This window comes from Procambarus clarkii, chromosome 46 (genome assembly GCF_040958095.1).
Source record: "Procambarus clarkii isolate CNS0578487 chromosome 46, FALCON_Pclarkii_2.0, whole genome shotgun sequence".
Taxonomy (NCBI): domain Eukaryota; kingdom Metazoa; phylum Arthropoda; class Malacostraca; order Decapoda; family Cambaridae; genus Procambarus; species Procambarus clarkii.
Genome location: NC_091195.1, coordinates 19,156,148 through 19,181,900, shown reverse-complemented (window position 1 = coordinate 19,181,900; position 25,753 = coordinate 19,156,148). Strand labels below are relative to the sequence as shown.

General features: G+C 46.5%; 1 protein-coding gene across 1 annotated transcript in view; it reads left to right on the top strand.

Annotated features, from left to right (window-relative positions):
• LOC123770490 (uncharacterized) overlaps positions 1–25,753 on the top strand; it is an 85,710-nt gene that overhangs the window by 18,914 nt on the left and 41,043 nt on the right. The window lies entirely within an intron of this gene.

Sequence of the window (25,753 nt, the reverse complement as noted above, 5' to 3'; positions counted from 1 at the left end):
GTAGGGTTCCAGGCAGTCACGTCCAGATGTAAGGTTTCCAGGCATACACATTCAGGTGTGAGGTTTCCAGGCATACACATTCAGGTGTGAGGTTTCCAGGCATACACATTCAGAGAAAAGGTTTCCAGTCACACATTCAGAGATTAGCTTGTCAGTTGGTAATGACAGAGATGTTATGAGTGATTTGGGATTCTCTTCATTAAACTGTGGCTAGTAGAGATTGGAGCTGATAGACAAGTGGAGGAAAAATGATGAATTGATGGAAAATGGATGAAAGACGAAAAAATAGATGTATTAGTAAAGAAGTATGTTGACGTTCCGAGCAGTTATCAAACTTCCTGCGGTTTGAAGAGATAAAAAGTACATCATCAAAACTTATTATGTAAACAAAAATCATAAACTTAATAAGAGAAAATACTTTTTAAAAAATCGCTTTTAAATTTATATTATAAATATTTTTGAAGAGAAATTAGGTATAGAATATTTATAGGACATATACTTTTGTCTTTCAATACAACTGTGGGTTTTTTGTACATAAAATAATGCAACGCGAGACTTTGAGTTAACTCAGCCAGTCGTTCAAAAAAAGTGACAGGACGAAATGTTTGTGAATTTTTTTGTTAGAATAGACTGACTTCCAAACACTCCCTACAAACATGTTTAATTAAGGTATTCCCGTGGTCTAGGTATTTGTTATTCAGTTAGGTTTGGCTAAGGTTATTGAGACCTATCAACCTCTGGAGGGTTATTGAGACCTATCAACCTCTGGAGGGTTATTGAGACCTATCAACTTCTGGAGGGTTATTAAGACCTATCAACCTCTGGAGGGTTATTAAGACCAATCAGCCTCTGGAGGGTTATTAAGACCAATCAACCTCTGAAGGCTTATTAAGACCTATCAACCTCTGGAGGGTTATTAAGACCTATCAACCTCTGGAGAGTTATTAAGACCAATCAACCTCTGGAGGGTTACTAAGACCTATCAACCTCTGGAGAGTTATTAAGACCAATCAACCTCTGGAGGGTTACTAAGACCTATCAACCTCTGAAGGGTTACTAAGACCTATCAACCTCTGAAGGGTTATCAAGACCAATCAACCTCTGGAGGGTTATTACGACCTATCAACCTCTGGAGGGTTATCAAGACCAATCAACCTCTGGAGGGTTACTAAGACCTATCAACCTCTGAAGGGTTATTAACACCAATCAACCTCTGGAGGGTTATCAAGACCAATCAACCTCTGGAGGGTTATCAAGACCAATCAACCTCTGGAGGGTTATCAAGACCAATCAACCTCTGAAGGGTTATCACGACCTATCAACCTCTGGAGGGTTATCAAGATCTATCAACCTCTGGAGGGCGAGAGAGAATGGGTGACTGAGAAAGAATTGTAATGAGCGTCAGAGGAAAGGGAAGGGGGAGAGAAGGGAAGGCTTAGAAGGGGAGTAAGGAACAGGACGGGAAGGGGAGTAAGGAACAGGACGGGAAGGGGGGACTGCATGCCATCGCCATACACGGAACACAACTTGGGACTCCGCCCATAGATCCTCAACGCCCGCCACCTGCCGCCCACTGATGGTGATGGTGGTGATAGTGATGATAGTGAGGGGCTGTGGTGATGAGGGTGATGGTGAGGAGTTGTGGTGTTAGCCCAGGCAGTGCTTGCCAAAGCTATCTTGAAGGGGCAATATCGCTTGCCTGGCTATCTTCAACAAGGGGGGCAGCATCGCTTGCCTGTGCTATCTTGAAGGGGGCAGCATCGCTTGCCTGTGCTATCTTGAAAGGGGCAGCATCGCATGCCTGTGCTATCTTGAAGGGGCAGCATCGCATGCCTGTGCTATCTTGAAGGGGCAGCATCGCATGCCTGTGCTATCTTGAAAGGGGCAGCATCGCATGCCTGTGCTATCTTGAAGGGGCAGCATCGCATGCCTGTGCTATCTTGAAGGTGGGTAGTATCGCATGCCTGTGCTATCTTGAAGGGGCAGCATCGCTTGTCTGTGCTATCTTGAAGGGGGCAACATCGCTTGCCTGTGCTATTTTGAAGGGGGCAGCATCGCTTACCTGTGATATCTTGGAGTTCACAGCCCTCTGGGTTATCCTGGGAGGTAGCATAGCCTCCTTGGGCTATCATGAAAGTTTTTTTCTCTCCCGGGAAGTGTGTGATAGGTCGACCACCAGAGACCAACAGCGCTTTCACATCTAAACTTGGTCTGGTGTCAGGCATACGCCCTCCCCCCTCCTCTTTCCCCCTCCTCCTCGTCTTTCTCTTCCTCTGTCTCCTTATCTTCCACCTCCTCTTCCCGTTGAGTTTATATTAACCTGATGAATCTGTGTGTGCTTGTGCCTGAATCTCTTCTGCTGTCTTCAGAAGTCTCTGCGCCAGGAACTCGGCAGACTGTTCCGTAGCTTATAGACTCTTCCGCAGACGACCTGGAGGAAAAAAGCTTATAGTCCCGGGGCTCACGAGCCGCCGCCTCCTGCTGCCTCTGGGCCTGCTGACACGCAAAGTTGCTGGGAATTTATTTTGCAGTGAGGCTGTAGGAACCGTGTTGCTGATTTAAGCTCTGTTTGGTAGCCTGTTGGTAATGGTAGTTAGTGGTTATAGCTTTAGAGCGCTCTATTAGAGGGCTCTAATAGCTCTATTAGAGCACTCGGCGTCTGTGGCGTTTTTCTCTACGTTATAAGGGTCTATGAGCTCTCTCTCTCTCTTGCACTCTCTCTCTCTTGCACTCTCTCTCTCTTGCACTCTCTCTCTCTTGCACTCTCTCTCTCTCTTGCACTCTCTCTCTCTCTCTTGCACTCTCTCTCTCTCTCTCTCTTGCACACTCTCTCTCTCTCTCTCTCTCTCTTGCACTCTCTCTCTCTCTCTCTCTTGCACACTCTCTCTCTCTCTCTCTCTCTCTCTTGCACTCTCTCTCTCTTGCACTCTCTCTCTTGCACTCACTCTCTCTCTCTCTCTCTCTCTCTCTCTCTCTCTCTCTCTCTCTCTCTCTCTCTCTCTCTCTCTCTCTCTCTCTCTCTCTCTCTCTTGCACTCTCTCTCTTGCACACTCTCTCTCTCTCTTGCACTCTCTCTCTCTCTCTCTCTCTCTCTCTCTCTCTCTCTCTCTCTCTCTCTCTCTCTCTCTCTCTCTCTCTCTCTCTCTCTTGCACTCTCTCTCTCTCTTGCACACTCTCTCTCTCTTGCACTCTCTCTCTCTCTCTTGCACTCTCTCTCTCTTGCACTCTCTCTCTCTTGCACTCACTCACTCTCTCTCTCTCTCTCTCTCTCTCTCTCTCTCTCTCTCTCTCTCTCTCTCTCTCTCTTGCACTCTCTCTTGCACTCTCTCTTGCACTCTCTCTCTCTCTCTCTCTCTCTCTCTCTCTCTCTCTCTCTCTCTCTCTCTCTCTCTCTCTCTCTCTCTCTCTCTCATAGACGTCTCATTAAGGTAGCCACCTGTGGATAAGCAACTTCAAAGTTTTAACTAAGTTCATAACCAAGGACTTAATCCACCTTGGACTTTGAGATAAATGATCGGTTTATATATATGTAAACTAGTGCATAAATAGTAAATAAAACTGTAACTGGTTCACCATACATGTAAACTGCTCGGCTCAAGAGACTGGTGTGGTCCAGTCTCTTGAACCACTTGTGGTATAAGAGATTGATGATAAGTTAATTACACAGTTAATGTACATATCAGATTGTTTCTTGCTTACCTAAATGAGTTTTGGGGTTCAGTTCATGATTCCAATTATGTGCTTCTGTGTACGTGTTTTCACTACCACCCACAGGATGGGTATGGGGTCCACTACCACCCACAGGATGGGTATGGGGTCCACTACCACCCACAGGATGGGTATGGGGTCCACTACCACCCACAGGATGGGTATGGGGTCCACTACCACCCACAGGATGGGTATGGGGTCCATTACCACCCACAGGATGGGTATGGGGTCCACTACCACCCACAGGATGGGTATGGGGGTCCTCTGCCACTCACAGGATGGGTATGGGGTCCACTACCACCCACAGGATGGGTATGGGGGTCCTCTGCCACTCACAGGATGGGTATGGGGTCCACTACCACCCACAGGATGGGTATGGGGGTCCTCTGCCACTCACAGGATGGGTATGGGGTCCACTACCACTCACAGCATGAGTATGGGGTCCACTACCACCCACAGGATGGGTATGGGGTCCTCTGCCACTCACAGGATGGGTATGGGGTCCACTACCACCCACAAGATGGGTATGGGGGTCCTCTGCCACTCACAGGATGGGTATGGGGTCCACTACCACCCACAGGATGGGTATGGGGTCCACTACCACCCACAGGATGGGTATGGGGGTCCTCTGCCACTCACAGGATGGGTATGGGGTCCACTACCACCCACAGGATGGGTATGAGATCCACTACCACCCACAGGATGAGTATGGGGTCCACTACCACCCACAGGATGGGTATGGGGTCCACTACCACCCACAGGATGGGTATGAGATCCACTACCACCCACAGGATGAGTATGGGGTCCACTACCACCCACAGGATGGGTATGGGGTCCACTACCACCCACAGGATGAGTATGGGGTCCACTACCACCCACAGCATGAGTATGGGGTCCACTACCACCCACAGGATGAGTATGGGGTCCACTACCACCCACAGCATGAGTATGGGGTCCACTACCACCCACAGGATGGGTATGGGGTCCACTACCACCCACAGCATGAGTATGGGATCCACTACCACCCACAGCATGAGTATGGGATCCACTACCACCCACAGCATGAGTATGGGGTCCACTACCACCCACAGCATGAGTATGGGATCCACTACCACCCACAGCATGAGTATGGGGTCCACTACCACCCACAGGATGGGTATGGGGTCCACTACCACCCACAGGATGGGTATGGGGTCCACTACCACCCACAGAATGGGTATAGGATCCACTACCACCCACAGGATGGGTATGGGGTCCACTACCACCCACAGCATGAGTATGGGGTCCACTACCACCCACAGGATGGGTATGGGGTCCACTACCACCCACAGAATGGGTATAGGATCCACTACCACCCACAGGATGGGTATGGGGTCCACTACCACCCACAGCATGAGTATGGGGTCCAATATCAACCACAACATGGGCATGGCGAGAGACATAATAAATGAACAAAAATAAAATATCTGTGAACTGGGCGTCAGACTAATTAGACCAGTCGAGGCGTAGGGGCGGACCTCTCACAACCAGTCGAGGCGTAGGGGCGGACCTCTCACAACCAGGTCCTCGACAAATTGGTCAGGTTTCAGGTCCTTATCACTCTGTGTTTTCATATGTGGACATGGCGTGGCGTTGAGGGGATATGTAGAGGCCAGTGATGGGATCTTGAGAAATGAGTCTGGACCCGACGCTAGCTGAGAGCCGCTCTCCATTTTCTATGTGACATTGAATGCCAGAATTATTCTCACTCTAAGACCTAATTGAATTCCATAAAGATGTTAATATATAATCCTTGTATCTTCTCTCTCTCTCTCCCTCACTGGAGAATACCTGGTTGATACCTGCTTGATGGGGTTCTGGGAGTTTGGTCCACCAGGCTGTTGCTTGGAGCGGCCCGCAGGCATGAGATGTACCTCATTTTGTCGCCCTTACTATAGGCGTCTCATCTTTTCTCTCCCTTTTATCTCATATCCTCATTTCTCTTTCGCTAAATCTCTCATCTTTCTCACTCGTCTTTCCTGCCGTCTCTCAACATCTCCCTCACCAAATCAGATGCTGCTGCCTCGCCGGGGAGGAGACAGCATACAGCATGAACAAATCCACAAGGGCCGTGACGAGGATTCGAACTTGCGTCCGGGAGCATCCTCCTTCCCTCCACCATTCTAGGTGGAGAGAGAGAGAGAGAGAGAGAGAGAGAGAGAGAGAGAGAGAGAGAGAGAGAGAGAGAGAGAGAGAGAGAGAGAGAGAGAGAGAGAGAGAGAGAGAGGGGGAGAGAGAGAGAGAGAGAGAGAGAGAGAGAGAGAGAGAGAGAGAGAGAGAGAGAGAGAGAGAGAGAGAGAGAGAGGGGGGAGAGATACAGTCAGTAGTCAGGCGGCAGAGGTCGGCCCTAGTGACAGATGGAACAACACACTATACACATGAGATCATCAGTCTTGTGTGTGGGGAGGGTTGTAAACTGATTGGCGGGTCGAGTTCCAGGGGAAAAACTAGTAGGGTAAGGCTTACCATGAGCTATGGGAAGGGAAAGCTCTCAGCCTGCTAACAGGAGTCAGCAGTCGTCTGCTCCTGTACCCTCCTGTGTGTAAAACTAGTAGGGTAAGGCTTACCATGAGCTATGGGAAGGGAAAGCTCTCAGCCTGCTAACAGGAGTCAGCAGTCGTCTGCCCCTGTGCCCTCCTGTGTGTAAAACTAGTAGGGTAAGGCTTACCATGAGCTATGGGAAGGGAAAGCTCTCAGCCTGCTAACAGGAGTCAGCAGTCGTCTGCTCCTGTGCCCACCTGTGTGTAAAACTAGTAGGGTAAGGCTTACCATGAGCTATGGGAAGGGAAAGCTCTCAGCCAGCTAACAGGAGTCAGCAGTCGTCTGCTCCTGTACCCTCCTGTGTGTAAAACTAGTAGGGTAAGGCTTACCATGAGCTATGGGAAGGGAAAGCTCTCAGCCAGCTAACAGGAGTCAGCAGTCGTCTGCTCCTGTACCCTCCTGTGTGTAAAACTAGTAGGGTAAGGCTTACCATGAGCCATGGGAAGGGAAAGCTCTCAGTCAGCTAACAGGAGTCAGCAGTCGTCTGCTCCTGTACCCTCCTGTGTGTAAAACTAGTAGGGTAAGGCTTACCATGAGCTATGGGAAGGGAAAGCTCTCAGTCAGCTAACAGGAGTCAGCAGTCGTCTGCTCCTGTACCCACCTGTGTGTAAAACTAGTAGGGTAAGGCTTACCATGAGCTATGGGAAGGGAAAGCTCTCAGCCAGCTAACAGGAGTCAGCAGTCGTCTGCTCCTGTACCCTCCTGTGTGTAAAACTAGTAGGGTAAGGCTTACCATGAGCTATGGGAAGGGAAAGCTCTCAGCCAGCTAACAGGAGTCAGCAGTCGTCTGCTCCTGTACCCTCCTGTGTGTAAAACTAGTAGGGTAAGGCTTACCATGAGCTATGGGAAGGGAAAGCTCTCAGCCAGCTAACAGGAGTCAGCAGTCGTCTGCTCCTGTACCCACCTGTGTGTAAAACTAGTAGGGTAAGGCTTACCATGAGCTATGGGAATGGAAAGCTCTCAGGCAGCTAACAGGAGTCAGCAGTCGTCTGCTCCTGTACCCTCCTGTGTGTAAAACTAGTAGGGTAAGGCTTACCATGAGCTATGGGAAGGGAAAGCTCTCAGCCAGCTAACAGGAGTCAGCAGTCGTCTGCTCCTGTACCCTCCTGTGTGTAAAACTAGTAGGGTAAGGCTTACCATGAGCTATGGGAAGGGAAAGCTCTCAGCCAGCTAACAGGAGTCAGCAGTCGTCTGCTCCTGTACCCACCTGTGTGTAAAACTAGTAGGGTAAGGCTTACCATGAGCTATGGGAATGGAAAGCTCTCAGGCAGCTAACAGGAGTCAGCAGTCGTCTGCTCCTGTACCCTCCTGTGTGTAAAACTAGTAGGGTAAGGCTTACCATGAGCTATGGGAAGGGAAAGCTCTCAGCCAGCTAACAGGAGTCAGCAGTCGTCTGCTCCTGTACCCTCCTGTGTGTAAAACTAGTAGGGTAAGGCTTACCATGAGCTATGGGAAGGGAAAGCTCTCAGCCAGCTAACAGGAGTCAGCAGTCGTCTGCTCCTGTACCCACCTGTGAAAAAAACACATCTATAGACAATGACTGACTCTGGCGTCATTCCACCAGATATACCCATACATCCACTTCTAGGATAGACTAAACCTAACTCTGCCCCACTGGTTATCACAGGATGATCAACGTCTTGTGTTGCTATCATGCTACCTAGTTCTGAGTCGTCATCTTGTTCTATTGTTCTACTGTTCTCCTGGTGCCGGCTGCGGAGACGGGGGGGGGGGAGAAGGGAGAGAATGATTTGCAGATATTTATCCAGGCCTAGGCGTTATAGGCCTGGGCCCTGGGCCTTATAAGCCTTGGCCTGGGTCTTATAAGCCTTGGCCTGGGCCCTATAAGCCTAGGCTTATAAAGACTTAAAAACTCTTGAAAGATTTTTAATTTAAAGTCTGTTATATATCAAACGAAGCAAAGATGAGTTATGATTGGTTGATGGAGGAAGAAAGAGGCAATTGTGATTGGTTGACTAAGAAAACAAGAGGGAAGAGTTGACACTAGGAGAGAGAGCGAGCAAGCAAGAGAGGATGAGTGATGTGAAGGTCTCTAAAACAGCTGTTGATATAATTGATTCAGTGAGCTTGGACCACCTGTGTTTACACACGCGTGGACCTGCCTACAGCACACACACACACACACACACACACACACACACACACACACACACACACACACACACACACACACACACACACACACAGACACACACAGGCACACACAGACACACACAGACACACACACACACAGACACACACACACACACAGACACACACACACACACACACACACACACACACACACACACACACACACACACACAGACACACACACAAACGACGAACCAGCGAGACTCGACCTGGTTTTCACCCTGAACGACTCTGACATAAGAGAAATCAGTTTTGAGGACCCAGTAGGAATGAGCGACCACAGTGTATTGGTGTTTGAGTACCTGATTGAAGAAGGGTTATTGAACTCGAGAAGGGATACCGAAACCAAAAGGTTAGCATACCGAAAGGGAAACTATGAGGAGATAAGAAAATGCCTAGCAGATATAGCATGGGAAACAGAGCTCAGGGAAAAGACGGCCCAAGATATGATGGAATACATCACGCAAAAATGCAAGGATGCAGCAAACAAGTTTGTCCCAGTCCAAAAGGAAAACAGTGAAATGAAGATGAGAAACCCATGGTTTAATCAGAGATGTAGGCTAGCTAAGCAGCAAAGTAAAAGGGCATGGAGAAACTATAGGAATAACAGGACACTGGAGAGCAGAGAAAGATACCAGAATGCCAGGAATGAATATGTTAGGATGAGAAGAGAGGCAGAAAGACAATACGAAAATGACATCGCAAGCAAGGCAAAGACTCAGCCTAAATTGCTGCATAGCCACATCAGGAGAAAAACAACAGTAAAGGAACAGGTTATGAAATTAAGGTTAGGGGCAGAAGGATTCACTACAAACGACAAGGAAGTGTGTGAGGAACTGAATAAGAAATTCCAGGAGGTCTTCACCTTGGAGCAAGGAGAAATCCCAGAGATAAGAGAGGGAATAGCTAACCAGGAACCACTGGAAGAGTTTGAGATTACCAGCGGGGAAGTAAGGAAGTGTTTACTAGAATTGGATGTGACAAAGGCTATAGGTCCAGATGGAATCTCCCCTTGGATACTAAAGGAAGGAGCAGAAGAACTGTGCCTCCCGCTCTCCATGGTGTATAACAAATCACTGGCAACAGGGGAACTGCCAGAAATTTGGAAAGCAGCTAACGTAGTCCCGATATACAAGAAAGGGGATAGACAGGAGGCACTGAATTACAGACCAGTGTCCCTAACCTGCATACCATGCAAGTTGATGGAGAAGATTGTGCGAAGAAAGCTAGTGGAACATCTGGAGCGAAAGAACTTTGTAACACAGCATCAACATGGATTCAGGGATGGCAGGTCCTGCCTCACAGGGTTACTTGAATTCTATGACCAGGCAACAAAAATAAGGCAAGAAAGAGAAGGGTGGGCAGACTGCATATTTTTGGATTGTCAGAAAGCCTTTGACACAGTGCCACACAAGAGGTTAGTGAAAAAACTGGAGATGCAGGCTGGAGTGAAAGGGAAGGTACTCCGTTGGATACAGGAGTACCTAAGTAACAGGAGACAACGAGTCAGTGTGAGGGGTGAGGTCTCAGATTGGCGAGACGTTACGAGTGGAGTACCGCAGGGGTCAGTCCTTGGACCTATACTGTTTCTGATATATGTAAATGATCTTCCAGAGGGTATAGAATCGTTTCTCTCAATGTTTGCCGATGATGCAAAAATTATGAGGAGGATTGAAACTGAGGACGATAGTAGGAGGCTACAAGATGACCTAGACAGACTGAGTGAATGGTCCAACAAATGGCTGTTGAAGTTCAACCCGAGTAAATGCAAAGTAATGAAACTAGGTGGTGGAAATAGGAGGCCAAACACAGGATACAGAATAGGAGATGAAGTACTTAATGAAACGAACAGAGAGAAAGATCTAGGAGTTGATATCACACCAAACCTGTCTCCTGAAGCCCACATAAAAAGAATAACGTCTGCGGCATATGCGAGGCTGGCTAACATCAGAACAGCGTTCAGGAACCTGTGTAAGGAATCATTCAGAATCTTGTACACCACATATGTAAGACCAATCCTGGAGTATGCGGCCCCAGCATGGAGCCCGTACCTTGTCAAGCACAAGACGAAGCTGGAAAAAGTCCAAAGGTATGCCACTAGACTAGTCCCAGAACTAAGAGGCATGAGTTACGAGGAAAGGCTGCGGGAAATGCACCTTACGACACTGGAAGACAGAAGAGTAAGGGGAGACATGATCACAACCTACAAAATCCTCAGAGGAATCGACCGGGTAAACAAAGATAAACTATTCAACACTGGTGGGACGCGAACAAGGGGACACAGGTGGAAACTGAGTACTCACATGAGCCACAGAGACGTTAGAAGGAACTTTTTTAGTGTCAGAGTAGTTAACGGATGGAATGCATTAGGCAGTGATGTGGTGGAGGCTGACTCCATACACAGTTTTAAATGTAGATATGATAGAGCCCAGTAGGCTCAGGAATCTGTACACCAGTTGATTGACAGTTGAGAGGCGGGACCAAAGAGCCAAAGCTCAACCCCCGCAAGCACAAATAGGTGAGTACAAATAGGTGAGTACACACACACACACACACACACACACACACAGAAGGGAGAGAGGAGATATGATAGGGACATATAAAATACTCAGGGGAATTGACAAAGTGGAAATAGATGAAATGTTCACACGTAATAATAACAGAACGAGGGGACATGGGTGGAAACTGGAAACTCAGATGAGTCACAGAGATGTTAGGAAGTTTTCTTTTAGCGTGAGAGTAGTGGAAAAATGGAATGCACTTGGGGAACAGGTTGTGGAAGCAAATACTATTCATACTTTTAAAACTAGGTATGATAGGGAAATGGGACAGGAGTCATTGCTGTAAACAACTGATGCTCGAAAGGCGGGATCCAAGAGTCAATGCTCGATCCTGCAAACACAACTAGGTGAGTACAACTAGGTGAGTACACAAACACACACACACAGGGGGCCTGGTAGCCTGGTGGATAGCGCAAAGGACTCGTAATTCTGTGGCGCGGGTTCGATTCCCGCACCAGGCAGAAACAAATGGGCAAAGTTTCTTTCACCCTGAATGCCCCTTGTTACCTAGCAGTAAATAGGTAACTGGGAGTTAGTCAGCTGTCAGGGGCTGCTTCTTGTGTGTGTGTGTGTGTATGAAATTACATATGAAAATTAAATACACAAATGAATGTATTAAGAAGTTATGGATTCAAGGTTGAGAGGCAGAGCCCAGGAGCCTGAGCCCGTCCCTCCCTGCTAGCATACCTTATCGTGTACACATTCATTTCTGGCTCCAGAAATTAAATGAAACAAAGTTAAAATATCCCCCCAAAAAATCAATGCATAAATATAAAAAAATTCTTCGATATATTTTCACCAGACGGTGTTGCCATATACGGGAAATCAGAAAGTTATGAAAAAAATATGTTATCCACAACATATCGCATTCCCCGTTTTATATATATATATATATCGTATAATATATCGTGTACAATGCCTATATTTTCGTCGCTAACAAATTATCGCTCCGGTACTAATGCCAAAAAAATTATATATATAAAAAATCCTAAAGAAAATTTTGGCATCAACATGACATGTATCACAGTGTTGCCAGATGTGGTAATTTATATATAATAATTACACTGAGAAGTGTGTGTTTATGAAATGCTTTTGACAGCGTCAAACACATTGGCGAGAGGTTGCCCTGGCTTGGGGTGTGGGGATGCCCTGGCTTGGGGTGGGGGTGTGGGGGTTGCCCTGGCTTGGGGTGTGGGGATGCCCTGGCTTGGGGTGGGGGTGTGGGGGTTACCCTGGCTTGGGGTGGGGGTGTGGGGGTTGCCCTGGCTTGGGGTGGGGGTGTGGGGGTTGCCCTGGCTTGGGGTGGGGGTTTGGGGGTTGCCCTGGCTTGGGGTGGGGGTGTGGGGGTTGCCCTGGCTTGGGGTGTGGGGATGCCCTGGCTTGGGGTGGGGGTGTGGGGGTTGCCCTGGCTTGGGGTGGGGGTGTGGGGTTACCCTGGCTTGGGGTGGGGGTGTGGGGGTTGCCCTGGCTTGGGGTGGGGGGGGTTGGGGAAAGGGGGAGGGGGTAGCTTTCTGGGGTTTGTTATTGTTGTTTAAGATTCGCTACTTGGAGCAAAGAGTTTCAAGTAGCACAGGCTATGGTGAGCCCGCTGTGAACTTAGTGCTTTCTGGGGTATTTAGGGGGAGAGTTGGGGGTTGCTGGAAGGGGGGTATATAGGGGGGGAGTGGGGCCGACCGCGCGTGTAAACTAAGACTTTTCATGACTATTATCTTCAAATATTTACCATCATTTGTTGATATTATTTAAACAATATTCGTGAGCTGTTGTTTTTAAAGAAAATATCGCGATTTTTTCAGTTCTTCGACGATGAAGCATTATATATATAATGCTTCGATATATATATATATATATATATATATATATATATATATATATATATATATATATATTATATATATATATATATATATATATATATTATATATATATATATATATATATATATTATATATATATATATATATATATATATATATATATATATATATATAAAGTTTGTGAAGGTACCACCTCTGGTGCCAATGTGGGGACCCATAGCCTCGGAGAAGAAAATAAAAAGTATTCAGAGGAGACCTTGTGGTTTCTCACTGAACACTAATATTATCTTCTCCTACCACCCCCATTCTTTTGTATGTACACATATATATTTACTTTATTTGAACTTTGTTACAAAAAAGGAGTTACATATGGGTTACAAAGATGGTTATCATATATATATATATATATATATATATATATATATATATATATATATATATATATATATATATATATATATATATATATATTATTAAATATGACCGAAAAAGTAAGATTAATAATTCTAACACGAATTTTCTCAATGTTTCTTATATTTCTTTTCACTGTTGATGGTAACTGAAAAATCAATTCTCCAAAATTCATTTTTATTTCTAGTCTGACGCGACACTTGAACGCGTTTCGTAAAACTTATTACATTTTCAAAGACTTTAGTTTACACACACACAACTATAACTAAACAGAGTTCAAACAGCTTCGGTTTTATACCTGCATTTGGGTGAGGTGATATGTTACAACAGTTTTGGATGAGGTGAAAACAAACTTTCAACACAAGACAGAACACGAAACAATGGGTATAATATTTTGTAAGTTAAAGGGAAGAATGGAAGTAACTGCAAAGGGCCTATTGGCCCATATTTCTTGATGCTTCTATATTGGTGCGGAGTCTTGAAGTGGGTAGACTCTGCACCAATATTTGATATTGATTCAAAAATTTGAATAATTTTGTATTGACAAGGTACAATAGATCACGTAAAGGTCTATTTTATCTTGTCACTCTCCTGTTGGCATGATGGCTGGTGCAGGATGTAGATGTTTCGTTTTGAAAAAGTTCTTTCTAACGTCCGTGGCTCATTTGGGTACTCAGCTTCCACCTGTGTCCCCTTGTGCGTGTACCACCCGTGTTAAATCATCCATGCTTATCTACCCGGTCAATTCCCCTGAGAATTTTATATGTAGTGATCATGTCTCCCCAGGCTCTTCTTCTGTCTTCCAACGACGTGAGGTGCAGTTCACACAGCCTCTCCTCATAACTCATGCCTCTTAGTTCTGGGACTACCCCTGTGTGTGTGCGTGTATATAAATCCATTAAGTGAGGGTCGGATTACCTGCACGGCACCTCAGCGGGGTTCCAACTTCGTATCCGAAAACTGATCCGGGTCTGCCCTGACGAGAGGTTAGTAATCCCTTAAGGAACCGGACTTGTCCACGCAGGTTTATGACGGAGGGGAGGATAGTGAGGGAGAGGCTTGGCTGGGGGGACGGGGGTGGATAGTGACGGGATAGGATGGTGAGGGGGAGATTGTGGGGGTGGGGGGACAAGCTAGGAGAGAAGGATTGTTTGTGAGGGAGAGGTTGGCTAGGGAGAGTGGGGGATAGTGATAGGATAGGATGGTGTGAGGGGACTGGCTAGGAGGGGGAGGATAGTAAGGAAGGGATTGAGTGGGGACTTGGCTTTGGTAGATTGTAGGGGAGAGTTCTGGCAGACTGTGAAGGGTAGAGAGATAATCTATTTCCAAAGTTCAAGAAGAGTCTATAGCATTTTGGGAGAGGACCTCAAGGTGAAGGTTGGTCCGGATAAGGAGGACATTTAAGTAAGGGGAGCGCTGGGTGAGGTGTAGATGTTATAACACGAGTTATAGGAATTTGGTGGTGGGGAAACGGGGCATGAAAGTATGAAATTTCTGGGGAAGGGAATGTAGAATTTAAGGCAGGGGAAGGTAGGGGAGGAAAGTGAGGGAAGGTGAGAGAAGACAGGGAATGTGAGGGATAACTAATGGATTTCTGTTTCTGCAAGTGACTGAGTACTTCACACAGCGCTCGGAGGGCTCGTAGTCACAAGGGCCCGGGCTCGATTCCCGGCTGAGGCAGAAACAAATAGGTTTCTTTCATCTGATGCGTCTGTTCACCTAGCAGTAAATAGGTACCAGGGAGTTAGACAGCTGTTACGGGCTGCTTCCTGGGGGTGTGTGAAAAATAAAATAGTTAGTAACAGTTGAGAGGCGGGCCGAAAGAGCAGAGCTCAACCCCCGCAAGCACAACTAGGTGAATACACACACACACACACACACACACACACACACACACACACACACACACACACACACACACACACACACGCACGCACACACACACACACACACACACACACACACACACACACACACGTGAGTAAGATTTTATCAGTAGTCTTAATGTTTTTGTTTTGACAGTCACAGTGACCACGACCCACACACCTGTCCCCCACACCTGCTCCTGAGAGCGAGCGAGCGAGCGAGCGAGCGAGAGAGAGAGAGAGAGAGAGAGAGAGAGAGAGAGAGAGAGAGAGAGAGACAGAGACAGAGAGAGAGAGAGAGAGAGCGCGAGCGAGCGAGCGAGCGAGAGAGAGAGCGAGCGAGCGAGCGAGAGACCGAGACCACTGCAGTACACCGTTCAGCAACAGAACCCAGCAACAAGTTTATTGATCTTGACACTCTTCCCGGGGAAGAATTTGTTGTTGTAGCCGCTGAGGAGATCAACACACTCCTGTGTTGTTGATTTTATGGGGGAAGTGTTGCAGACTCCGGCCACACGTGTTGCTGTGTTCTGGGGCTTCATTCTGGCCTCTTGTGTTGTGGTGGGGCTCTAGTCTGGCCTCTTGTGTTGTGGTGGGGCTCTAGTCTGGCCTCTTGTGGTGTGGTGGGGGCTCTAGTCTGGCCTCTTGTGGTGTGGTGGGGGCTCTAGTCTGACCTCGTGTGTGGTGGTGGGGCTCTAGTCTGGCCTCTTCTATGGTGGTGGGCTCTAGTCTGGCCTCTTGTGTGGTGGTGGGGCTCTAGTCTGGCCTCTTGTGTGGTGGTGGGGCTCTAGTCTGGCCTCTTGTGGTGTGGTGGGGGCTCTAGTCTGGCCTCTTGTGGTGTGGTGGGGGCTCTAGTCTGGCCTCTTGTGGTGTGGTGGGGGCTCTAGTCTGGCCTCTTGTGTGGTGGTGGGGCTCTAGTCTGGCCTCTTGTGTGGTGGTGGGTCTCTAGTCTGGCCTCTTGTGTTGTGGTGGGGGCTCTAGTCTGGCCTCTTGTGGTGTGGTGGGGGCTCTAGTCTGGCCTCTTGTGGTGTGGTGGGGCTCTATTTTGGCCTCTTGTGTGGTGGTGGGGCTCTAGTCTGGCCTCTTGTGTGGTGGTGGGGCTCTAGTCTGGCCTCTTGTGGTGTGGTGGGGCTCTAGTCTGGCCTCTTGTGTTGTGGTGGGGGCTCTAGTCTGGCCTCTTGTGGTGTGGTGGGGGCTCTAGTCTGGCCTCTTGTGGTGTGGTGGGGGCTCTAGTCTGGCCTCTTGTGGTGTGGTGGGGGCTCTAGTCTGGCCTCTTGTGTTGTGGTGGGGCTCTAGTCTGGCCTTGTGTGTTGTGGTGGGGCTCTAGTCTGACCTCTTGTGTGGTGGTGGGGCTCTAGTCTGGCCTCTTGTGGTGTGGTGGGGGCTCTAGTCTGGCCTCTTGTGGTGTGGTGGGGGCTCTAGTCTGGCCTCTTGTGTGGTGGTGGGGCTCTAGTCTGGCCTCTTGTGGTGTGGTGGGGGCTCTAGTCTGGCCTCTTGTGGTGTGGTGGGGGCTCTAGTCTGGCCTCTTGTGGTGTGGTGGGGGCTCTAGTCTGGCCTCTTGTGGTGTGGTGGGGCTCTAGTCTGGCCTTGTGTGTTGTGGTGGGGCTCTAGTCTGGCCTCTTGTGGTGTGGTGGGGGCTCTAGTCTGGCCTCTTGTGTTGTGGTGGGGCTCTAGTCTGGCCTTGTGTGTTGTGGTGGGGCTCTAGTCTGACCTCTTGTGTGGTGGTGGGGCTCTAGTCTGGCCTCTTATGTGGTGGTGGGGCTCTAGTCTGGCCTCTTGTGTGGTGGTGGGGCTCTAGTCTGGCCTCTTGTGGTGTGGAGGGGCTCTAGTCTGACCTCTTGTGGTGGTGGTGGGGGCTCTAGTCTGGCCTCTTGTGTGGTGGTGGGGCTCTAGTCTGGCCTCTTGTGTGGTGGTGGGGCTCTAGTCTAGCCTCTTGTGTGGTGGTGGGGCTCTAGTCTAGCCTCTTGTGTGGTGGTGGGGCTCTAGTCTGGCCTCTTGTGTGGTGGTGGGGCTCAGTCTAGCCTCTTGTGTGGTGGTGGGGCTCTAGTCTAGCCTCTTGTGTGGTGGTGGGGCTCCAGTCTGACCTCTTGTGGTGCTGTTGTGATTGTAGTGAGGTGGGTCCTCTATGGGGCTCAAACTCTAGCTCCTGGCCTCCACCTTATGAACATCTCTACATTCCATTCCCGTCAGTTCCTCTAGTGATTGTATCGCCATTTGGGAGATGTGGATTGTGAAAGGATGTTATAAAGGTGATTGTGAGGGGCTCTGGCAGGGAGAATGATTGTAGATCATATATTGAGAATGTTTGGGAGGGGGGAGGGGGAGAGGGTCTTATAGCAGGAACGATTGTGTGTGTGTGTGGGGAGGGGGAGAGGGTCTTATAGCAGGAACGATTGTGTGTGTGTGGGGAGGGGGGAGAGGGTCTTATAGCAGGAACGATTGTGTGTGTGGGGGGGGGGGGGAGGGTCTTATAGCAGGAACGATTGTGTGTGTGTGTGGGGGGGGGAGAGGGTCTTATAGCAGGAACGATTGTGTGTGTGGGGGGGGGAGGGTCTTATAGCAGGAACGATTGTGTGTGTGTGTGGGGGGGGGAGAGGGTCTTATAGCAGGAACGATTGTGTGTGTGGGGGGGGAGGGTCTTATAGCAGGAACGATTGTGTGTGTGTGGGGAGGGGGAGAGGGTCTTATAGCAGGAACGATTGTGTGTGTGGGGGGGGGGGGTAGGAGGGCTTAATTGTGAGATTGTGAAGGTTATACAGAGAGTGATTTTGGGAGATATCATATAAATAGTGACTAAGAGAAGGGGAGGGAAGGAGGGAGGGGGTTAAGATGCTAATAGGGGGGGGTCTGGATTGTGGGGGGGGAGGGGGGAGTGGGGAAGGGGGGGGGGGAAGGAGAGTACACTCATGGGTGAAAACAAACACCTCACATACTGGTAGTGTAAGGTGTCGGGGGTCTGGTGTGTACGTGGTCGGTTGGTCGGTTGGTCGACTCAGTTGACAGGTGGTCGTAGTTGACAGGTGGTCGTAGTTGACAGGTGGTCGTAGTTGACAGGTGGTCGTAGTTGACAGGTGGTCTTAGATGACAGGTGGCCTTAGTTGACAGGTGGCCTTAGTTGACAGGTGGTCTCAGTTGACGGGTGGCCTTAGTCAAGTGGCCTTAGTTGACAGGTGGTCTTAGTTGACAGGTGATCGCATAATCGGGTGGTCTGTTAGGTGCTGTTCAGTAAGCCCTCAACAATTATTTTACAATAACTGAACATTCCAAACAACACAATATATTTGGAATGTTTAATCAACATGAGAGTTGACGACTATCAAGCGTAGTTCCCACCGCTGTTTTCACAGCTCGTAAAGCTGATTTAGCTGCTAAAGCTAAATCTCCTGCTAAAGCTAAAGCCTCCTACGGCTTGTCCGTAGGAGGAGAGGAATGAATGGCTTCACATATGAACAAATCCACAAGGGGGCGTGACGGGGATTCGAACCTACGTCCGAGATCATCCCCGACGCTGCCTTAATCGACTGAGCTACGACATGGTCAAAAGAGTTGAAACCAGAAGTTATACCGACTTGGATCCTGCAGCCTCTCCGAGACACAAACCAGGGTTTTACACAACTCCCCCCTGCACCCGAGCTATGTCAGTAGGCCATTCTACCTCTTCGCAATTTCAATTTTAAGTTTCAGCCCCGCTCCTGTGCCAGGTAAGTCCATTACGGGCTCACCATAACCCGTAATGATAAAGATATCCACGATACGTAGGCCATGCATAGGATAAAGATATCCACAATACAATACGTTTGCATTAACATAATGCAACACGAGGCTAAATATACAAACACTACAGTAGAATCAGAGAACGTTGATGGCTGACCGAGGCTCAGATGAGCCAGACAGATGCAACAAAGAATTCATTTAGCGAAAGAGTAGCAAGGAAATAGAATAAACGTGATAAACAGATATACAGGACAAGAATTAAGATTGCAAGACACCACATTATACGCCCAGTGGCAGGAAAGTCGGAGCCCAAGAGCCGAATCTCAATCCTGGAGGCACAATCAAGAGAACATGGTTGTAGAAGCAAAGTCCGTTCATAATATCATCAGTGAATATTACAGACAAGGCGGGAGTCATTGCATTAGGCCACCTGCGGCGAGATCCAAGAGCTGAAGCTCGATTCTGCATACACAAATAGGGAATACAAATGAGTACACACACACTAGGTGAGTGCAACTGGGCAAGTACAAGTCATTCTAGCAAGACTCTTCACCAAATTCAAGGGTAAACTCAACAATATTTAGTCTCTGTAAAATGTACCGAATAAGATGGACTTGAAGAGCTCGAGGAGTTCCACATCAGCGAGAATTGTCAACAAAGCTGATTGACGAGGCTGACTGGACGCATGTATGACCAGCGTGAACTAATTGATGACTGGAGTGATTGTTTGAGTAATAGAACGGAACGATTGGGGAGAGAGGGAGATAGACAGACAATCATGCGTGAATATATAACCAATTAACAACAGAATAATAGATACTTATTGGCTATCGATGCTATTAAGATTCTGTGGTCTATGCTGTTTAAAGTTTCAATCTCTTTCTTTATGTATTTTAATAATTAAAACACTTAATATAATATATTAGTATGTTAATAATAAAAGACATTATTAACTAATGCATTTTAATAAAATACATTATTAGTACTTTAATAATGTAATTTAATAGTAAATCATGTATTGGTGACTAATTGTAGTTTCTGGTATACTGATCTTCAGTATACTATTCAGTAAGTCCTGTTAGACCTAAGTATGGTTTGATGAGGCGTTTTGTACACGGAGATATACGAAATGTTTACAATGTAGAACTGTAAGTGAATGAAGCACGTCGTAATTTTTAGCTTGAGACTTTTGTACATTTTAAAGACAATATTTGACTTTTGTTGTGAACCCGACTTACTTTTGTATAGATAATTAGCCGGGTAGTTGCAATATTTTCCGCTTTGATAATGTTGTATGTAAAACAAATGTTTTCTAACATGGTTAGAAAATACGAGCTTCCTCGTATGGAATCGCCTTGTTAGCGATATGGGTCGCTTCAGCTTCAGAATCACTCATTAACCTAACTAAAAATCAGGTCTCAGAGCCAACATACACAATCAGTAAGTAGCTGAATATACTGATCTTCACAAACACTTTTTAATGCTTTCTTCTGGCGTATTTCTAAGAGGTTGACACATATTAAGTTTATGAATATTCCTGGATAAGACGTCCTGGACTCTGGCCTAGTCAATCCCGTAGTTTATTGGGCTTCGCCCCATACCAAAAGCTGCAAGCAATTAGTATACAGTCAGAAGCAGTTGGGTTCGATGTTCATCAACCACTTCTTAATGTCTCACCTCTGTTGTATCTCTTAAAAGACAACAACATATCGAGGCCTTTGATATTCCGGCAAGATAGGGATTTTAAACCTCTCAATGAACCAGCCAATCCAGAGTTCTATTGGGGTTGCTTCCAAACCAAAAGGTTCCACGTTTCCAGTCAGAGTCGCAGGGATTTTATCCTCTTTCGTTTAGACAGATGAGAGCGGGAGTAATGTTCGCTAGAGAGCGTTTTATGGCATTCTTTTTGTCCATTTTCAGAAGAGGTATCATGACTTATCCATCAAGGGAGCAATGGGTTGCATATGTCAGTAGAGGTGTGTGTGTGTGTGTGTGTGTGTGTGTGTGTGTGTGTGTGTGTGTGTGTGTGTGTGTGTGTGTGTGTGTGTGTGTGTGTGTGTGTGTGTGTACTCACCTAGTTGTGCTTGCGGGGGTTGAGCTTTGGCTCTTTGGTACCGCCTCTCAACCGTCAATCAACAGGTGTACAGATTCCTGAGCCTATTGGGCTCTATCATATCTACACTGTGTGTGTGTGTGTGTTTACAGTTTTTTGTATTTACTATTTGTGTCTGCAATATCGAGCTATTAGCTCTTGGACCCCGCCTTTCTAACCAATCTATTTCCCCTATTATGTCTACTACACATATTTCTCACGCACACGCTCACGCATACACACGTACGTACGTCTACTGGTAGACGGTTGAATCAAGCTATGCGAGAAGGTGGTGGAGGCCAAAACCGCCAGTAGTTTCAAGGCGTTATACGACAAAGAGTGCTGGGAAGACGGGACACCACGAGCGTAGCTCTCATCCTGTAACTACACACACACACAAACACAGGAACCTGTACACCTGTTGATTGACGGTTGAGAGGCGGGACCAAAGAACCAGAGCTCAACCCCTGCAAGCACAATTAGGCGAGTACACACACACACACACATCTACACACACACCTACACACACACACACACACACACACACACACACACACACACACACACACACACACACACACAGGAACCTGTACACCTGTTAATTGACGGTTGAGAGGCGGGACCAAAGAGCCAGAGCTCAATCCCTGCAAGCACAATTAGGTGAGTACACACACACACCTACACACATGTGAACACTACACATGTGCACATATAGGACCGGCTGACGTTCGCTCCTTAAGTGGCCTAATTATCTTAACGACCTCGTTAAACCCGGCCGCCCATCTTCCAGGGAACACAGAACGATCTGAATTCGTTAACCGTACTCGCTCGCTTCGTCACCTCGTTAACCGAACTTGTTTTGGTATTCGTTAACTAATATTTCTTAAACCGAACGTGTTAAGTTGATCAGAATTCCCTGTTGATCGTAAATACCTAGTTAACCGGAGTAATTCGTTAAATAATCCCGTGAACCGAAATTATTCGTTAAGTAATCCCGTGAACCGGATTTCTTCGGTTTTCGGTTGTTTTAGTGGCGCAGTGGTAAGATACTCGCCCCGCGCATTGGAGCAATTTTGGCTTTGGTTCGTATCCTGGTCGGGGGAGGATTGACTGGGCGCCAATCATTAACTGTCCGCCTCTGTTCACCCAGCAGTAAATGGGTACCTGGTTGTTAAACGATTTGGCGGGTCGTATTCAGGAGGAATTTAAGATTAAGGACCTGCCCGAAACCCTATGCATGCTAGTGGCTCTACAAGAATGTAAAAACTCTTGTATATATATAAATACAGGTAAAATAAAGTATTTAATTAGTTACCCCTATAAACATCCGCCATAAAATGTCGTAAAAATACGACCCCTAACTACAAAAAAATAAAAATCGTTAAACATTTTATTGTTTTTTGCACTTAACGAGGCTCCTCTAAGTTACAATTCTCGTTAATTATATTCCAAAGTAGAAAGGAAAAAAAAAACATAAGTGCAAAAATACCAGCAATTTATTTTAAGTCCTAGTTCGACATTTTTCCAATTTGCTTCCAGTCGTTTGACATGATTTTTAATTATAGCTTCGCCCTTGTTTACAGTCCAAATGGGGAGATAAACCAATTTTCTATGAGTCAGTATTATGAGACGGCTGACTGTGTTGTTTATGTCATCTAATAACAGATTAGTTGGTGTTATTGTGTGTGTGTTATTCCTACTACTGGTTCTCTCTCTCTCTGACTGTTGGTTCGTCTCTCTCATTCTCTCTGTCTCTCTGACTGTTGGTTCGTCTCTCTCATTCTCTCTGTCTCTCTGACTGTTGGTTCGTCTCTCTCATTCTCTCTGTCTCTCTGACTGTTGGTTCGTCTCTCTCATTCTCTCTCTCTCTCCTGCTTCCAGTTATCTACTTCTCCTCTTATGTTCTGTGATCAACATGGAACTACCTTCACCATCTCCGAGAACATCAATAACCAAGATAAGAAGAACATTACCAATAGAACATCAATAACCGCGATGGACAGTAAGCAAGATGAACAATTCAGAGAAAACGGAATGAACCAACAAGGGAGAATTGGACAGAGTCGTTCATCACACTCAAAGGCGTATCTCCTGTCCGTCCAGTCAATAGGCAATTACATCATGCATAACCTATCAACCATGGCTGCATGTGGCTGACCAACATCTGCGAGAGCCTTGCATGGGTGTATCCAAGAAGGACAATTCATGGTTGCAACAGGAAAACCTATCCATGGTTGCAGTTGATAGGACTCTCGATGATCGCAACTATCAATGGTTACATCACTGTGAACTAGTAACTATGACACCATCACTGTGGACGAGTAACCATGACACCATCACTGTGGACGAGTAACCATGACACCATCACTGTGGACGAGTAACCATGACACCATCACTGTGGACGAGTAACCATGACACCATCACTGTGGACGAGTAACCATGACACCATCACTGTGGACGAGTAACCATGACACCATCACTGTGGACGAGTAACCATGACACCATCACTGTGGACGAGTAACCATGACACCATCACTGTGGACGAGTAACCAGAGGAGCAGTTTGAGCAGTTTTTAACTATTCTTTTCTCGTATACATTTCGATAGCTCGGGAGAGCGTCTCTCAATCTCCCTTTATCTCTCGCTCAGTCAAAAAACCATTTCTGGTCCTTTTGTGGTGTGTGTCTCAGACCGGTTCGAAGAGTTCCATCAGCGCCTGAAGTGCACGTCCTAAGTGCTTTCGAATCATTTAAAGTCACCAATCCGGAACTATCTCGAGAAGGTTTGAAGCAACGATTCACGGTAGTATTTCACCAATGATATACGCGCCGGGTCCCTAACGCTTATAAATTGATTTACCTTTATCAATTCCGAACTAATCAGGAAGTGTTCGAAGCTTCGAATATGATTTACGATCTTGACGAAGGATAAATGTGGTAAGTTCTCAGTAATCGATTCGAATTACCGGTCCGAAACTTTTACTCAATGTGTTCTCACGAACAGAGATTCACTGTTCGCTGCCGCAGCCAAACCCCCTTGTTTATAAACGAAAACAAAAAACACTTTACACCCAACTCCAACCCGTCATCGACACAAGTCCATGCCATCCAGCGGTCGACCCCACAGACGTATTCATAAATTTTGACATGCTGTTCATTCAAAATAGGAATTTTTTCAAATATAAATGAATATTATAATATATTAGTGTATTGTGCATACATAGGCAAAGGTTAGGTTAGGTGTTTAGGTTCTGTTGGCGATTATTTGTATTTGTAGTACGTGGGTGAAGCATTTATAGCGTTGTGATTCGAACAAAATTCGTCAGTGAAGCACTTGTTCCGGATATGTTCGAACGTCAGCAGTTGTGAGTCGTGTGTAAACCGCTTTTCATTCAAAAACAGGGGGTTTGGCGGGTGCATGGAATCACTTTTGGGTCATTGTTTGGAGGACGATCTGCACAACTCACAATTGATGACGTTCGAACATTTTTCGAACAGTGCTACGCTGACGTCTTCTACTCGACTCGCCCCTCTTAAATGCTTCACCTATGTACTACAAATACAAATAATTTCTAATTGAACTTAAACACTCAACATAAGCCTATGCACAAAATTTAAATTATATATATATATATATATATATATATATATATATATATATATATATATATATGAGAAAAATCCTATTTTAAATATCCAGTACCATAAAATTGACGAACATGTGTATTTTTGACTGCCGGATAGATGAGCCAAGTCTGACAACAGATTGCCAATAGACGGATGGACTAGACTTACAGATAGATAGACTATAGATGGATGTAAACTTTGGACTAACCACAACTCCATCCGGCTTGTCATTCAGCCTCTCTACACTTACCACAATCTATCTGGCAAGGGTTAAAAAGCTTCAAATTCTGGCTTTTGATCTCTTAATCCTGAACCACTTGCAAATTGTCCTCAAAATATCCAAAAGTGAAAAAAAAAAATCACATGCACTCTATATATGAGAAAATATTGAGACCGTGTAATAGGATTACACGGCCAGGAAAGGATTTTTCCACATCCAGTAATGCCCGTGGATACAAGTTCAATCCTATTATCAAAAATCTTTGATAATTATATAAATATATAATTATATAAATCTGGCAGCCATCTAGCTTACTTATGACTGTAATGCACTCCATACTAGGCTCTTAAATCACGAAATTTCAACTTATCTGAAAAAAAAATGTGTTATTCGTTTAAATGTTCAAATCGCCCTTCTCTAAACGCTTCACTCATGCTCTGCAAATACAAATAATTACCAAAGTGAAGCAAAAAAAAACTTACCTATCATATCCAAGTATTACCTTTATGAGTGAGAGGGAGGGAGAGATTTAGGGAGAAAGAGATTGAGGGAGGTTATCTTGAGATGATTTCGGGGCTTTTTAGTGTCCCCGCGGCCCGGTCCTCGACCAGGCCTCCATCCCCAGGAAGCAGCCCGTGACAGCTGACTAACACCCAGGTACCTATTTTACTGCTAGGTAACAGGGGCATAGAGTGAAAGAAACTCTGCCCATTGTTTCTCGCCGGCGCCTGGGATCGAACCCAGGAGCACAGGATCACAAGTCCAGCATGCTGTCTGCTCGTCCGACCGGCTCGCTAAGGTGGTATAGCTCCACAGAACAATAATTATTCATCTCATTCACCTTCATATTTGTTCATTCATTTGGCAGTCAGTCTTGCCTCACACAAACCCACACATTCACTCACACGCACCTACACACTACTCACTCGAGCGAACAATCACCATTAACAAACCGTGAAATTAAAGCTATTATACATGCTAACGATCTGACATGCTAATTATAAAG